This window comes from Megalobrama amblycephala, linkage group LG1, assembly GCF_018812025.1.
Source record: "Megalobrama amblycephala isolate DHTTF-2021 linkage group LG1, ASM1881202v1, whole genome shotgun sequence".
Taxonomy (NCBI): domain Eukaryota; kingdom Metazoa; phylum Chordata; class Actinopteri; order Cypriniformes; family Xenocyprididae; genus Megalobrama; species Megalobrama amblycephala.
In genome coordinates this window covers 19,348,504-19,363,155 of record NC_063044.1, presented here as the reverse complement: position 1 = coordinate 19,363,155, position 14,652 = coordinate 19,348,504, and the positions used below count along the sequence as shown (strand labels likewise).

Sequence of the window (14,652 nt, the reverse complement as noted above, 5' to 3'; positions counted from 1 at the left end):
TTGAAAGCTTCCGACAGCAACAGGGCCAGCACAGTGTTTGACCAGTTTGTTCAAGCCACAGCTAGGTATGGGGTTCCATCTCGAGTTAGATGTGACCACAGAGGAGAAAACAATACAGTTTGTTTGTTTATGAACCTCTATCGTGGATCTGAGAGAGGAATTGCCATCCGTGGTAGAAGTGTGCACAACCAGAGAATAGAGAGACTTTGGGGAGATCTTTGGCAGGGCATGACTAATGTGTACCACCAGCTTTTCTCCTTTCTCGAGAGTGATGGAGTCATTGACTGTTCCAACGACCTACACAAGTAGGCACTGCATCATGTGTACATTTCCCGGATTAACTGGGACTTGGAGGTTTTCAGGGAACAGTGGAACAATCATGGATTGCGCACTGCTGGTCACCACACACCATATCAGATGTTTGTCAGAGGCAAACATCATCACTCACTGCCATGACAGAGATTTTTGGGGACGCACCTGCGCAAGATGGTGCAATTCCTGCTGTGGATTGGCAGGAAGTTGTTACAGTTCCTGCTAACCAATTCAGTCCAACTCAGACGCAGATGCAACAACTGCAGGATGTGGACATTCTTGCAGGACCTGTTGGTAGTCCAGCTATTGATGCACTGCAAACCGTAATTAATATTCTGCAACAGTAGCTTCCTGTTGATTTGGTTCTATTGTGATAGGGCTGATTAATGATTTATCGTGTCCAAAATAAGACATCTGTGTTTACATAATATGCAGGGAAAAAAATAGTATGCTAAAATCATGTGCACAATTTACAAATTTGTTCCTTCAATTTACTAAAATGTGCACACGGTTTACTATTTCGTAACCCTAACCGTAACAAGTTGGTAACTTGTGCTCACGTTTTAGTAAATCAAGGGAACGAATTATTAAATTGTGTGCACATTTTAAAAAATTTCTTGCGTGTTATATGCGGGGCTCCGCATATGTGTGTTCTGTGTATAAATTATGTGCATATAAATACACACACATACAAGTATATATGCATGTATGTATGAATTGGAGGTCGCGTTAACCGAAAATGATCCGTCATTGCATGTATGTATGAATATATATTTTATATTACACAAATATAAACATTTTTTAAAAAAATTCTTAAATATATACGAGTGTGCTTTTTTAAATAAATATATATATTGATCATGATTAATACATTTTTTTTGTTGTTAATGGTGTCGTTTAGTTCAATTTCTGTTATGTCTGTATTCTCATTTGTTTCTTTAGCTACTCATTTGTTAATCACGTTCAGGTGTTCATACAGGTTTTAAACAATGAGGGTGAGTAAATGACAGAATTTTCATTTTTTGGGTGAACAGTCTCTTTAAGATAGGACGTTTCTTTAATTTAATCCCTGTGAAGCATCAAGTAGTTAATCAAAAACAGATATTCATTAAATTTGCATTGATCAAGAAGCACTTCTGTACCCTGTATCCTGTTCCCTAATCAAATGTTTTTAATGTTAGAAAACTTCAGGTGTGTAGAATAGTGTTACAGCTAGAATGCCTACTAATGTGCAAAAAGGGGCAATCGTATCTTGATAAAAATATTTTTCATAAAACTGAAGTCTAGATATTTTCTTTGGACTACACAAGAAAAGGAAGATAATTACAAAAGAGAAAAAAATGGATCTTTAAATGTGGCAGGGGTAGACTACTTCTGCTGCTGTCAGGAAAGTTCTTATACATGATCTGAAAGTCTTAAATATTTAAATGTCATATTTAAGTACTTTACGTCTTTAAATTCATTTATTGGTAATAGAGTACCTCAGGGATGACGTGTTTTTGTAGGCCAACCCGGAAGTTAGTGGCGCACGGGTTCCCTCGGTCGAAAGCCCATTCATTTTTTCCCTGTGTTTAACAAAGGGTTATGACACTTACATGTTTTGTCTATCAAGATAATCTTTACAAGTTAAAACAACATTTATAGATTTTGAAGCCTAAATAAAGTCGTCAGATATAAAAAGCTAACAGTAGGCTATAAACGGACTACAGCACACCATGGTCGCGGATCAACGTCGTCACCACCAAACTTCTTCAAACTGTATTTAAAAAACAACTTAATTTAAAAACATGCTCGCTGATTATGATCTGCGCTGTGTATGAATACTTATCCACTTTTTCATGAGAAATGCTGTCCAAATGTCCCATTTGTCATCTAAAGTCCCCGCCAAAGGAAGTAGTCCCTTTTAGCACTTTGTTAGCAACCGCTGATTTTAAGACACAGTAAAGGTTTAAAAAATCACAAGTGGGTTATAACTGATGTGTTTTATGTCATAGATCAAAACGTGAAAATATTTAGAGGCTTTTTTAACCACAGACCTTATTTCAGGCGATTTAGCAAAAACCCATTCAAAAAACCCATAGACTTTATGGCGTTGGAACCGGAAGCCCTAAAATGCTAACTCGCTTCCGGATTTTGCCTACAAAAATGTGTCATCCCTGAGGTACTCTATATCGCCTGCATGTTTGTCTGATGAGTGCATAATAAGCGCCGCCTGCTGGTGATAGCTGTAAGCAGAAGAAAAGCTCACATTGTTTTCCCAAAGATTGCACTGTCCATGTTAAACCTGCACTGATTGCTTACCTTCACTATAACTGATTTTCCCACACAAATGTTAAAGCATACGTTTGTTCACTGTTACAGCTATAAAGTCCATTACTTAGTTTATTTACAAAAAAATCCATTCATGGAGGAAAAACTAGGCAATTTTATCAAATTTATCTAATTTTATCTAATCTAATTAAAAAATTTAATGTAAATGTCTTTATACAAAAAAGACAACATAGAAATGTCCCCCTTATGTTCACAAAAATGGTTTAACCCAAGTCTTCAGTAGCCAATGACAACAACCCATTAAAACAATGCGTTTTTAACGCGTATTTAACGTGTGAAATAATACGTTAAATAGGTGTGAAATATGTGTGAAATACACGTCAAATACACGTATTCAACACGTTGATTTTTAAATGCGTATTTAACGTGTTGTTGACGTGTTAAAATTCACGTGTATTTGGCCCTCTCGGCTTTCCATAATCAAGCGCATGTTTACATAGAAAAACAATGGCAAAGTAGTGCATTGGAATAGAAAAACGAGTTCTGTGTGAACGGCCCCTTAAACTGCACTTTACCGCACCAAACTGGTAGATCTACATTTGTAACATGTTCTCTTGACAATATATAGACATTGTGACAGGATTTACCCACCTATATGACAGAAATAATGAGACGGTCAAAGTTGAGCCCCTCTAGATAGTCTTTTCGTCGCGGCTAACCGTTGTGATACCTCCATAAAAGAGAAAACATTTTTCAATTAATGTTTTGATGATTATTTATTTCTTTATATTTTTGGTAAACTATTTGAATGTAAACCATTTTGAGTATGTTAACCCTGAAATGAGGGAAACTCTGGGCATCCTCAAAATCAACATTTCTTAACTTTTTTCTGTACAAAAATGCTAAACTTTGACAAAAAAATTTGTTATTGTCATAATTGTGATTTCATAATATTTAGGGTCCCACTTTATATTAAGTGGCCTTAACTACTATTTACTTACATCAAAAAATAAGTACAATGTACTTATTGGGTTCATATTGAATTGCAAAACACATTTGCAGCTATTGAGGTGGGATACAGGTAAGGTTACGGGTAAGAAAAAAAAGGCACAGGTCAGTTCAAATACAGACAAAGAAGAGTTGAAAATAGTCATACAAGAAGCAGGTCATTATATAAAAAAGGGTAATTTAGGAAAAACGGTAAATGGTTAAATAAAGAGATAAAATATCTTGATTCTCGAACACATTTCCACCCTTATTTTATTACTACCAAACCATTAGTCGGTTCGGTAGTAATAAAATGAGGGTGGAAATATGTTCGAGAATCAAGATATTTTATCTCTTTCAACCTCACTCATTATATTACTAAAATCTGAGTTTGAGATAAAGGATATAAAGGGTTTCCAAATAGTCTCAAATAGGGACAATTTACCTTTTAAAATATATGTAATATTTTCCATTGACAAACAAAAAGACATTTTATTAATCCACTGTACAACAGATGGCCTTTCCACTTTTTTCCAATACATAGCTATTAGACGCTTTGCTTGAAGTATACACATGTCAATAAGTTTACGAATGTTGCTACAGTGTACAATATTTTCTGGGAAAATTCCCAAAATAAAAAATTCTGGATTCATTGGAAGATTAACAGATACCATCTGAAAAATAAGTGAGACTACCTCTTTCCAAAACTCCTGCACCATAGGACAACCCCACATGCAGTGCAAAAGTGTGCTTTTATCAGATGTGCATTTAATGCATATGTCTGGAGTGTTCGGACAAATTTTGTTTAACCTAACTGGAGTAAAATACGTTCTCAAAATCCAGTTGTACCGTATTAATTTAAGATTAATGTTAATAGTTTGCGCTAGAGCTTTTATACATATTTTTCCCATATATCTCAGGAAATGTTCATTTTCTCTCTAGTGGATCAATTTGGATTCTGAAGATTCTTTAGAGTATGACTCTAATAATTTGTAAAACATTGATATTAAGCCTTTAGATTGGGGTGACTTCGATAGTAACATTTCAAGAGGAGTCTTGCTGGGTTTTGTAAGCTTTGTACCTTGGTGGGAAGAAACAAGGCTCCTAAATTGAAGGAATTTAAAGAAATGTTTTTTTGGGAATATCAAACTGTGCCACAATCTCTGCAAAGGACATTAAGTCATTTCCTATATAAAAGTCTATATAAATTTTTTTGCAGTCCTTTATCATACTGTAATGACCCAGCATTCAACACCAGCAGCTGGTTGCATTATGGGTATTTGTTTGTTTTGAGTTGATTTATGCATTATTTAAGCAAGATGGTTGGGTTTTTGCTTTAGCAAAGTTATGTGTGTTTATGTTCAAGTTAGTTTGGGTTGGTTTGGTTCATTTACCACCTGGTTATAAAAAGTGTGGCTCTCACCGTCATGGAAAGAGATGTGTACAGGAGGGACTAGGTGATCTGGCCTTGCCTGTATAGTTCTTATTCCGTGTTCAGCATAAAGAGGAGAAATGACAGTACTGCCTCCTACTATTTAATTCTGCCTATACAGACACTCATGATCGTGCGGTGTATGGGACGTGAGCGTTCACAGTAGCATTTAGCATAGTACAAGTATACTGGTGTAGTATAGCTCCGGTCAGCCCCATGCTTTACTAAATAACTGCCAGTTATTACAATACCATTGCTTAAATCCTGAGTCTGATCTAGCTGGTTTAAAACTCTCATTTCCCCATATTGGGGTAAACCATGATAAAGTATTTGTCCGACCTCAATAATTATGCACATCACACCAGACTTTAATTGTATTAGTGAGAATAGGATTGAGATACAATATCTTTGCTTTTACGAAGAGTTTTGAAATATGTCGAATAAATATAAAGATTAAAGGGTAATTTTGACTTTATAAAGAAAGACTCGATGTCCAACCAAGATGGGCGGGGTTCAGAAGAAAAATAGTATAAAATAGATCTCAATTGTGCTGCCCAATAATACCACTGTAAATTGGGAAATTGGAGACCACCCCTATTGTATGCTAAGTATAATAATGGCAAGTTAATGCGAGCTCGTTTATTCCAGATAAAATCAGTGAATAGTTTCCGAGTTGACATAAAAAAGGAGAGTGGAGGACACAGGAATATTTTGAAAGAAGAATAGTATTTTAGGTAATATGCTCATTTTAATTGCATTTATATGTCCAATTAGTGATATGGGTAGACTTTTCCATCTGTCAATGAATTTGGAGACATTGCTTAACAGGGGTTGGTAATTTTCTGAGGATATATAATCTACTTTGGCTGTGATTCTCATTCCTAAATAAGTAAAGGAGTCTACTATATCAAATTGAGTAACAGCTGGTAGTTGACTGTCCTCCTTATTCAATAAAAGAATACATGATTTAGACTGATTAACTTTATAACCAGAGAAGTTACCAAAATGTGAAAGAAGTTGTATTAGGGAAGGAATGGAGTGGGCCAAACTTGTTAGGTATAAAATGACATCATCTGCATACAAAGAAATACATATATCTGTTGCGTTTAATCTGATGCCTAGTATATTACAGTGAGACCTTATTGCTATAGCAAGAGGCTCAATTGCTAAAACAAAAAGAAGAGGTGATAGGGGGCATTCTTGACGAGTGCCCCTTTGGATATTAAAAGCCCTAGAGACTATACTCTTTGTAAGTACTTCAGCCATAGGATGCGTGTGAAGTATCTTAATCCATTTACGGAAAATTTCTCAATCTTTTCAAGACCTCAAATAAATAGGGCCATTCCACCCTGTTGAAAGCCTTCTCAGCATCCAGGGACAGAATGGCCATATCAGAAGCTCCCTTTTTAAGATATAAAATGTTAAGCAGAGTTCTAACATTATGGAGACCTTGCCTGCCTTTGATAAATCCATTTTGATCTCGATGTATTATATTGGGTAAAAGTACCTCCAACCTCCTTGCCAGAATTTTACTCAGTATCTTAACATCTGTGTTAAGTAATGAAATTTGCCGAAATGATTCACATTTAGTATTTATTTTATTAGGCTTAGGAAGTAATGTAATTAGAGCATTTCTTAAAGAGTCTGGGAGCACACCATTTTCAAAAGATTCTTTAAACATTTCTAAAATTGGTGGGACAAGTTTTCTTTTAAATGTCTTGTACAAGTTTATGTTAAGACCGTCTGGTCCCGGTGTTTGACTATGACAAGTTAAACTATCTATAGCCTATAATTTCTTCTTCTGTTATATCTATGTCCAGGGACAATTTTGCCTCTTCAGAAAGACTAGGTATGGATAGACTATCTAGAAAGGTTGTTTGTGCACCATTGTTTGAATATTCAGAGGTGTATAAAGTTTCGAAAAAGCATTTAAAAGTATTGTTTATTTTAGACGGGTCATTTGTGATATTCCCCTTATTATCTTATATATAAAATGTATTGTTCTTTCAGATTGTTTTTGTTTAATTCTCCAAGCTAACAGTTTCCCCGCTTTTTCACCTTGATCACAATAATTTTGCCTTAACATCATAAGACTGGCGGCTGATTTTTTGGCAGATAATTCATTGTATTTAGTTTATTTAAAGGGCACCTATTATGCAAAATTCACTTTTACATGGTGTTTGACCATAAATGTGTGTTGGCAGTGTGTGAGCAAAACCACCCTAGAATGAGAAAAATCCACCCAGTGTTTTTTTTACAATCTCAATAATTCATAAGCACTGTCTCTGAATGCCCTGTTCTAAGATTGCTCTCACTGTGACGTAGAATTGCGCTAAGCCCCACCCACGTGGTTTGATTGACAATCTGGTTTTGGCATAGACCCCGCCCTCGGTGATCGGTCAACCATCCTCCATTGTTTCAACGACAGCCGGTAATGTCTCCTAAGAAACATAAGTGTTCTGTTGTGGGATGTAATAATGAACATAGTAGTTTTCACTTACTTCTGACATCAGAGCCACTGAAAACGCAGTGGATGGATTTTATTTACAAAGGAAAGGCGCCACTCAAAATTCCAAAATACGTTTATGTTTGCGCGAATCATTTTTTGACTGACTGTTTTGAGAACGAGGGTCAATTCAAAGCAGGTCTTGCTTCAAAGTTAATCCTCAAGTGTGGATCGTTGCCTACTGTTCGCGATCCAACGTCACCTCCAGAAAGAGTAAGTGTATTTAATGTTTTTTGAGCAAATAGTCATTTCAGTCCATGTCAGCCAATTCAATAACAAATGCGTCTAAAGTTGTTGTCGTCGTCGTAGAATGTCTAATTTAAACCTTGTTTGTATAGTGTGTATACACACGTATATATATATATTTTTTAAAGATATTGTATTAAAAACTGTGTATGTTTTCTGTAAAGACAAGACATCAAAATTGCTATGTTTATACAAAGGCCAGCACATCGACACGAAGCTGTAGAACGAGGGATATTGGCGTGCAGACAGAAACATCACAGCTATGCAGACAGTTTTATGTCACGTATTATTTTTTGCAACAATTACAAATGTAAATAAATTAATACCTGTTCTATCTCCCTGCAGCATATATTTTCTGGTTCTGTAGCCATCTTCTCACATTTGCCACATAAGCACCTGTATGACAATAATGTCGACAAGTAATGTCAACATGACGCAACCGTTCCCTCGCATAAATATAATTTTGTTTGTACTTAGCAAACGTTATCACAGTATTTGTGTTTGTAGTTTCAAAAAATTGCACGAAAGTTATCACAGTGTGTGTGTGTGTGTGTGTTGCACATCCATAATTGCAAAGGGGACGCAATTAAAACTCGATAAGTACATAAATGTATCAAATAACCATTCAGAGACATCCTGCTCCGTTCTCAATTGTGTTTCTTCTGCCGGAGTCTCTTCATCATCTGGGTCTGATTCCGGTTCAAACATGTACGGCTGAATGCCATCCAAAACAGCGGGTCTCTCACTCTCAGCCATTCTGCTTCACCGACTGTTTATTGCCATAGGTATGCAAGTTACGCCCTCATCCAAAGGCAGGGCGGGGATATGCAGCTCATTTATATTTAAGGTGGTACACACCAAAACAGCTCTTTTTAAAACAGGCCCCAAAAATGACATTTTCAAATGGTTATAATAAATTAACTGTGGGGTATTTTGTGCTGAAACTTCACAAATACATTCTGGGGACACCCAAGACCAATATTACATCTTGTAAAAAGGGGCATAATAGGTGCCCTTTAAGTTTTTTTCAAAAGTTTAATTTTTGTATCAAGTGTAGTCAATTCTTTTTTGTAGCCTTTTGATTTACTGCTTGTGACAACTTTAAAAGCTTCCCATCTGATACAGGCTGAGGTTAGCGTTGTGTTAATATCAAAATACATTTCTATCTGTTGTGTGATATTTTCACAATGTTTTGTCTAGGAGCCATTTAGGGTGAAATCTCCATATTGGAGGATTACCTAATAATGTAGGGTCTTTATAAGTAAATAATATAGGGGCATGATCTGAAATTACTATTGTATCATAAAGGCAATCAGTCATACATGACATAATTGTTGCTGAAATAAGAAAATAATCAATACTGGAATAAAATTGGTGTGTTCTAGAAAAGCAAGAGTACTGAATATCTTTAGGATGTAATTGTCTCCATATCTGTATATGGAGCAAGATCTCCATGATCTGTGCATTTATGCCTTAAAAGAAATAGAAAATAAGTATAGAGATTAAAAAATGTCAGTTCTTGTGTGTTTTATTGACCATCAAAAGCTTTTGATTGAGTTAACCAAAAAAAAAAAAAGTTATAACGAGAGGTGTCTGAATGCATTGTGAGAATTGTGTCCTATTGATATGCCCACCAGTCACTGCAAGTAAAATGAGGTTGTTGTTCAGCACATAAAGATGAACCACTCAGACTGTGGTGATGTGGTTTCTCTAGGGCTGTTCGATTCCGGATTTTTTGGAATCAATTCCGATTCCTCACTGTTATTTTCGATTCTTTTTTTTATTTTTTATACCAACACCGTGTCTAACATTGTCGCGTCTTACCGTGCCACAGCAAGGAAACTCTCTACACCGGGCGTGACAAAGCGACCGTTGCAAATCCATTTGTCCTTCCTATTAGACGAGTGCTGCTTGGTCATAAATAGAACAAGGCATTTACTTTGGGGATTTGTCATGTCATGCTTCCTGCATCAGGTGTAGACACAGTGTAAAGACTAGGAATATGTTCACCATATATATGCATGCGGTAGATTCTATTTACATACATACCTACACACACACACGTACACATACACTTATGTATGTGGATAGATTTTTATTTATTTGTGGTTTATATATTTCATCCAGTATCATAAAACTATATGATACTATAGCTAAAATTCCTGTTAAATTCTAAAAACATTTTGTTCAGGAACAGACTCATGCACACTTTACACAATTGATGGCTGGATCAAACGCTTTTCTCCCTCCCCATCCTCTTTTTGGAATTGTGATTAAGAAAAATTAAAACCCTTCCTAAGTTAATGAGGCTAGGCTACCTAAATCTGACTAACCACAATCATTAGTAATTTATTGAGCAGTTTGATTTACATTCCCCTGTCTTTTAAACCTTCAAATCAATCTGCTTGTGTATCTGACGTAAAATGGTGCGTCAGATTAGTTAATTGTTACCTGATCCTCTGTCACCTCCTTTTTGTCAACGGCCCTAAGTGTTACAGTAGACTGGAGACAGACACAGATGTAATGGGTAACAGTTTGTTTTATTAGACCACAGTAGAGCAGGGTGAAACACACAGGTGAGTGAACTGGTAGCAGATAGACTTGAGCAGGTAATATGAGGTATATTTACTGTCCTTTTCTTTGCAGGTAGATACACGCTGGAGCTTGGAGATCGCTGGAGAACTTGGGAGCTGACGGGGACACACTCACACAGCAGACGAGGCACACAGAAGGAAGAGACACGCTGGAGACAGGTGAGTATGCGAAGAGGAGTCCTTGAGGTAAGCATAGCATTGAGGGTATGCGAACGAGACCGGACGTGGAGTGCTGTGTGCGTGTGTGCTTTATGGTGCTGTTGATGAGATGAGTGATGAGGTGCAGGTGGCGGTGATCAGTACTCTGGAGAAGGTGCGCGCTGTGATTGGGTGACGTTGGAACCTGACGTGTCTGTGACACTAAGGTGTTTTATCATTGGCAAATTTTTTATCGCAAATTTGGCATTTAACTTAAAGTAAACTGTAAAGTAGCACCAGACTACTGATGTTGACCTTGCGGCATTCTTCTTTGCGTGAGTGTGATTTGATTGTTGTTGTCAATTGATTTATTCTTCTTGTCCTAAACTACAACGTGTAGGATCAAACCCCACCCAGCAACCGATTCTAAAGATTTCTTTGGGTCAGTCATTGCACTGATTGCCTACACAATGCTGAAATAATCATCCTACCCTAAACCATACTCAGTGTCACAACGTGATTGTGTTGACAAATGAAATCGGATACAGGCCGCGGTTTGTGTTAAAAAAAAATCTTAAAGAGGAGTCGAATGGAATCGACTCTCAATTCCCAACGCTTCGGAATTTATTATTTTTGGAATCGATTCCCAGCCCTAGGTTTCTCCACTGCATGGATCTTCATGGGTATCTTCAGGTTACTTTTAATAGTGAAACTCTTTCCACACTGATCACGTGTGCTTCCTCTCCAGTGTGAATCCTCTCATGTGTTTTCAGAGATGATGACTGATTGAATCTCTTGTCACAGTGTGAACACTTGTAAGGTTTTTCTCCAGTGTGAATCCTCTCATGTGTTTTCAGATGTGATGACTGATTGAATCTCTTGTCACAGTGTGAACACTTGTAAGGTTTTTCTCCAGTGTGAATTCTCTCATGTGTTTTCAGATGTGATGACTGATTGAATCTCATGTCACACTGTGAACACTTAAAAGGTTTTTCTCCAGTGTGGATCCTCTCATGTGTTTTCAGATGTGATGACTGTTTGAATCTCATGTCACACTGTGAACACTTGTAAGGTTTTTCTCCAGTGTGAATCCTCTCATGTGTTTTCAGATGTGATGACTGATTGAATCTCTTGTCACAGTGTGAACACTTGTAAGGTTTTTCTCCAGTGTGAATCCTCTCATGTGTTTTCAGATGTGATGACTGATTGAATCTCTTGTCACAGTGTGAACACTTAAAAGGTTTTTCTCCAGTGTGGATCCTCTCATGTGTTTTCAGATGTGATGACTGTTTGAATCTCATGTCACACTGTGAACACTTGTAAGGTTTTTCTCCAGTGTGAATCCTCTCATGTGTTTTCAGATGTGATGACACACTGAATCTCTTGTCACAGTGTGAACACTTGAAAAGTTTTTCTCCAGTGTGGATCCTCTGGTGCACTTAAATGGTTTTCTGAAATAAAAGTCCTCACACTCAAAGCACATGTACTCTTCTTACGCCAGTGTGTATTTGCTCATGCTGATTTAAATATTGCAGCAGTGAAAAACTTTTTCCACACACATAACATTAATGTGGCTTCTCCTTTGTATGAATTTGCTGGTGTTTCTTGAAGTAGGATTTCACACTAAATGTTTTGTCACATTTAATTCAATTCATTTTATTTCCACTGCATCTATACATGTTTACACATACACATATACACACATGCACATATAACACAACTATATATATATACATACATACATACATATACATGCATACATACACATATAGGTGTACACATACATACATACACATACCTACATACACACATACATGAATGCATACGTGCCCATACATACCCACACATACATAGCACGCACCTACCATGTATATGTATAGCTTTCCTGTAGCTCAGTGGTTAGAGCATGGCACTAGCAATGCCAAGGTCATGGGTTCGATCCCAGGGATTGCACATATTCCGATACAAATGTATAGTATAATGCAATGTAAGTCGCTTTGGATAAAAGCGTCTGCCAAATGCATAAATGTAAATATGTGCACGCACGTACACACGCCTGCCTACGTAAGCATTCAACATCAACATGCGCATAAGTGCAGATATTATTTCTGCTAAAGGTAAAACCTCAGCCGCGATATCAGTCATTACTATAATTTTCCAGCAGCTTACATTTTAAATTTCTTTTAAATATGGATAGTGAGGCAGACAGTTTAATATCATTGTCTAACTCATTCCATATTTGTGGTCCTCTATAGCAGACACTTAAACTAGTAAATTTTAAGGTCCTGATTTTCCCTTTTAAAAGAGACTTTTTCCTTGTATCATGTTGGTGCGAAGATGAATATAGTGGAATAAGTTCACACAGTCGGCTGTTTAATTTGTGAACAGCGCTATACATTATACATGCATTATGGTAGAAGTTACTTTCAGGAAGCTTTAAAAGACCATATCTATGGAAGAGAGGATTTGTCAGGGAGTTTGGCATGGACCAGGTAATTGCTCTTAAGGCTTTCTTTTGTATTACCTGAAGTATTACTAATGGATGTATAAAAAGTTCAAAAATGTATATCCACTTGGTACACGCTCACAAGAGTAGAACTATGAGGAAAAATCAATTATAGAGAATAATTTGTTTACATGATGCATAATGTATGTTGTGTACCTCCACAGTTGAACAACTGGACGAATTAAATCTGGCAGCAGGTCTGAGAGTTGCCTTGAGATGGGAAATCTCTAACTGATCTCCCAAACTCAGCTCAAGTAGGGCCTCCTCACGCCAGAGGGACACCTCAAAATATTATCATAATTCAACTTTATGTATAAAAGCCTTAGTGACCTTTTAGCTTATTTATGAAAAAAAAATGCAACAAAAATTATGACTGAGATTATCTTAATATTCTACCATTTTTTGAGAGGAGAGATACACAGAAAGGGAGGAAATTAATTTAAAAATTGTTATAGATGGAAGAGCTTACGATAAGATTTACTGAGGGCTTGGAATAAGTGGGAGAAAGACAGTCACATGACTTTTTAATAATGAAAGCAAATGAGCAAAAATGTGTGGTTATAGAATTTTCATTTTGGGGAAAACAAAGTTGAATTTAATTATTGAATAAAATTTTATTATCTTAATTCACTCACTTTTCCTATTTCTCCTTTCAGGGAGATAAATCCTCCTCTTGTGAACAGATCTTCCTCTTCCCCAGTCATGAGGACTGTTGGAGGACTGAGGAGATCTTTCGCTTTTTTTTTCTGCTGCCTCTAGCAGCGTGAGCCGTTTTAAATTTCTTTGCACCAGGGCCAAGAAAAATACACTCACGTCCAAATTTTAAGGACAGGGTGTGATTTTTTTTTTTTTTTTTAATATAATTTTTTAATATAAGCCTCCTCCTTTTCAAAACTGGGGTGTCCCCATCAACTGGAGCTATAAATGCTCTCTCACCATTGGTCCACTTATAGTGGTAGTTTTAAGAGACTTGATCTCAGTTTTGCCTGTGGACACCTCATAGGTTTTCGCACTGTGGTTTGTGCGGTTCTCCACACAGATGAGGCTGGTGGGAGTGGGCCGGCTATATGGTGAGCTTGTAGCTGACATTCTGGAGGATATGAGGAAATACACATTGATTTAATTAGCATTAGAAGTGATTGGTTCACCATTCAGTTGGTTTAGTGCAGGTGTGTCAAACTCATTTTAGGTCGAGTTAAAAAAAATTACTTTACACTTTTCTACCAGAAAACTTCCTCTTAGACCAAATCCTGTCAGAATATATTTTATTATATGGAAATTTCCCACTAAACAATTCTTAATATAACTTGATTTGAGGTAAATATTACTTCAGAAAACACTTTCCTGCCAGAAAACTTCCTCTCGGACCAAATTCTCATTCATTTAACTCATTTTTTGTAAAAGATGTCAGCCTGTCTTGTCACTGTAATACTATATATATATATATATATATATATTTTTTTTTTAGTTGTGAAGTTGTAACTTTTACACAGTTTGTAGAAAAGTAAAAAGTCTCACTTCAGCTGGGTGTTGTTGCTGCTGAATGATGAAATGAGTGGGGGTCAGTGGTCTTGAACTTGGCAGCAGAAGATATCACCAAGGCACATGAGGCCTACAGTACATTGGACACCTATTATAATTATGCATTTATTGAAATGAA

The 14,652-nt window shown here is 36.6% G+C and overlaps 1 pseudogene; it reads right to left on the bottom strand.

Moving 5' to 3' along the window:
* LOC125244054 overlaps positions 1–14,652 on the bottom strand; it is an 83,048-nt pseudogene that overhangs the window by 46,015 nt on the left and 22,381 nt on the right.